The sequence below is a fragment of the Lepidothrix coronata genome, unplaced genomic scaffold, assembly GCF_001604755.1.
Source record: "Lepidothrix coronata isolate B3197 unplaced genomic scaffold, Lepidothrix_coronata-1.0 Scaffold89, whole genome shotgun sequence".
In the NCBI taxonomy this organism is placed as follows: domain Eukaryota; kingdom Metazoa; phylum Chordata; class Aves; order Passeriformes; family Pipridae; genus Lepidothrix; species Lepidothrix coronata.
Window position 1 is genome coordinate 74,053 of NW_016690269.1, and position 3,094 is coordinate 77,146.

General features: G+C 55.5%; 1 protein-coding gene across 1 annotated transcript in view; it reads right to left on the reverse strand.

The window, feature by feature from the left end:
* LOC108500330 (translation initiation factor IF-2-like) overlaps positions 1-3,094 on the reverse strand; it is an 18,787-nt gene that overhangs the window by 11,792 nt on the left and 3,901 nt on the right. Inside the window, exon 4 of the mRNA XM_017821119.1 lies at positions 137-146. The gene's annotated coding sequence lies outside the window, so the exon portion shown is untranslated. The remainder of the gene's footprint in view (positions 1-136; positions 147-3,094) is intronic.

The window sequence follows — 3,094 nt, forward strand, 5'->3', positions numbered from 1 at the left end:
CCTGCATCCCTGGACACGAGGGGAACTAGAGTTTGACCCGGATCCCAGCGCCCTGGACAAGTGTGTTCCCAGGAGCACACACCTGTGGCTCTATCCAGCCCATCCACCGCTCCTTTACCCCCAGGGAGTCCCAAACCCTCCCCCAGCTCCACAGCATCTGTCCCACAGCCCAGCCCAGCTCCAGGCTCTCCCCCAGCGCTGTGTCAGCTCCAGCCCTGGCAGAGCTGCAAACACCCCCCCAAGCTCAGCTCCCCGGGCTCCTGAACCCCCAAAACAAGGCTCAGGCTCACCAACAGGGACCAACCTGCCCCACTCAGCACAGCCCAACCCCACAGCTCAGGGATCCCAAGCTCACCTGGCCCTTTGCCCCTTCCTCTCCACCCTTCCCAGCACGCAAGCACCAGCCTGCAGTGGGAAACAGAGCCAGTGCCCAGGGAGCAAATGCCAACAGCTAGGAGGAGAGAAACGTGTCCCTCTGACTTACCCCACCCCACGGGCAGCACCAGGTGCCCCCAGTGCCGGTCGGTGGGGCTGGAGCTTGTTGCCTTTGGCTGCTCAAACTCCAACACATAGGGCATTGCTGGACCCAAGTCAATGATTTTCCCTGTCCTTAAAGAGAGGAGAACAAGAAAATTAAGTGCACTGGGGAAGTCAAAAGCTCTTGGCTTTCACCATTCTCGTCTGATTACTCACTACAGGTGTTTCTTCCCTAAAACCCGCTCTTACCCCACCACCACCCCCACCACACGCCCCCGGCCGGTCCCTGGCCACTGCCCTGCCCAGCGGCCCCGAGCGCTTCCGGCCCGGCCCGGCCAACGCCTCGCTCTCCGCGGGCGCCGCTTCCCAGCCCGCCCCGACGGCCGGGCCCTGCCTCGCAGTCGCCGCCTGGCGGACACGGCCGGGAGCGCCACTGCAGCCGCGTGCCCCCCCCCTTGCAAGATCCACGGCGCCTTTCGCAAGTACGGGCCTTTCTTCCCTGAAACCTGCCCTTCCCTAGGAAAAGCTGAGCAATTCACAGAGTTGCTGTTTCTAGCCCAGCTTCCCAAAGGATTTCTCTCTCCCGGCGGCAGCGGCGGCAGCAGCAGCAGCAACGCTCCCCAAGAAGCCCTGACTGAGGCTTGGAATTGACACACAAGCCAAGAGCATTAACTCGGCCCCAAAACACTCCACAACCAACCAATTTAAAGTCACCTTTGTCTCATCCCCCCGCGCAGGCAGAGGCTTTGGGATTCCAAGGCAAACCCCGAAAGGCCCAGAAAGCAGCAGCTCCTCAGCCCCACCACAGCCTCCCCCAGGGTCCCCCGGCTGGGAACCGAGCTACCCAGCCCCTGCTGTGCCGCACAGCACGTGGGGGGATGACTTTTGGCATCCCTCCCTGGCCGCTGCAGAGCAATGCAGGCATCGGGGCCAAGTCCTGCCCGGCCCCCAGGCAGTGCAGACAGTTCAGCCTCAGCAGTGGGCTTTTCTGTCTCTTGCTTCCTCTCTCATTTGGAACCAGACGGTGAGGAACAAGCCCCAGGCAGACAGCGCGGGGCCAGCTCCAGGCACAATCAGCACCGAGCAGCAAGGCCTGGGCTCGCCAGAGGCCTGGGCCTTCTGATGCCAATTTTACCCCCAAAAAGGCGCAGAAAACTGCTCAGAGACAAAATTTAGTCTTTAAGCAGCCAGGTATGTTTATTAAGCAACGTTGGAGAGCAGCCAGCTCGCGCTGGACAAACTGCTCTGCCTCTCCAGTGAATTTACAGGTTTTTATACCATTTTTACAGGTGATTGCAACATGTTTACATAAATATTCATATGATTGCAACATCTGATTATAATATTCATAATAGGCGAAGTCCCCCTAGTGGAGTCGGGGGCGTGGTCTTCAATTTGGGGAGAATCTAGGAGGGTCGTTCCTGTTCTTCATCCTTATCAGCCCCTGGCCCAGGCTCCATCATCTTCATGAACTTTTCGACTTTCTTGATTTTGGCAGACTTCATGGTGTATTTTGCAAGATTCTTGGACCCAAGTCCTATTTTGCCCCCTTATCTTACTCAGGTTGGGGGGGTGTGTGCATTCTTTCAGTGTACAGTACCATCTATCCTCTATCTCTAAGTGCTGGCAGTGCATCCTAGCTAAGTTTTGGCAAGGTTCTTTGTGCTTTCGTTTATACTTATATTTTTATATCCTGCTTATATTCCTATATTCTACTTATATTTTGACTTAAGGCTTTTGTCTGGCTTCACTTCCTGGTCCAGGCTCTGGGCTTCCTTTGCTTTCTTCTGCTGCAATTCTCCTGCCCCGGCAAGTGTTAAAAGATAGACTGCCCGGTGAGACCTGCCCCGAAACAGCAATCAGTTCCAAGGCCAGAAAATCTCAAGGCCACACTCAGAAACCCTTCCATGAGGCCCCCAGAGAAGTCAAGGGGAGCTGGGATTCCCTGGAGTCCCAGGGAACCGAGGGGAAGGTGGGAAAGGGGCAGAGAGCAACCCCCCCCAGCTGCTTCTCACTGCAGCCCCCGCGGCAAGTGCAGCTGCCCTGGGATTTCATGCCCTCTGTGTCTCTTCCATTGGGGAAAAGGACTGGGATGCACTGGGAGGGACTGGGGGCAGTGGGGAGGGACGGGGATGGGACTGGGGAGACTGGAGAAGGACTGGGGGCACTTGGGGGATTTGAGCTGGGAGTGGGGTATGAGAAATAAAAAATCTGGTTTTATTATAAGTAAAATGAATTTAGTGGAAAACAGTGGGTAGTGGAGTTTTTCTTTTCTTTCATTTAATTCCAAAGTTTTTTTAGGCACCTTGTGGAGACTGTAAGGTGAAAGGCCCATCTGGGCCTGACGCCAGGAAAACGTTGCGGTGGGGATAGGGAAAATTCATCATCATGGCTAGGCTTCGCAAACAAAGATTTGGGAAGGGCTCTACTCACGTTTGTTGCAGGTGCGTTGGTGGCTAAAAAGGCCAATATGAGACAGACACGTCCAGTTGCAAAAGGCACAGCACAAAGACTCCCTAGATGGTAAATTCTGCAAGGCACGATTCTTTCTGCATTGTCTTTTCTCCTCAAGGGTGATCCTGCTGCGTTCTCAAAGGCATCAGCAGCATTACAGATG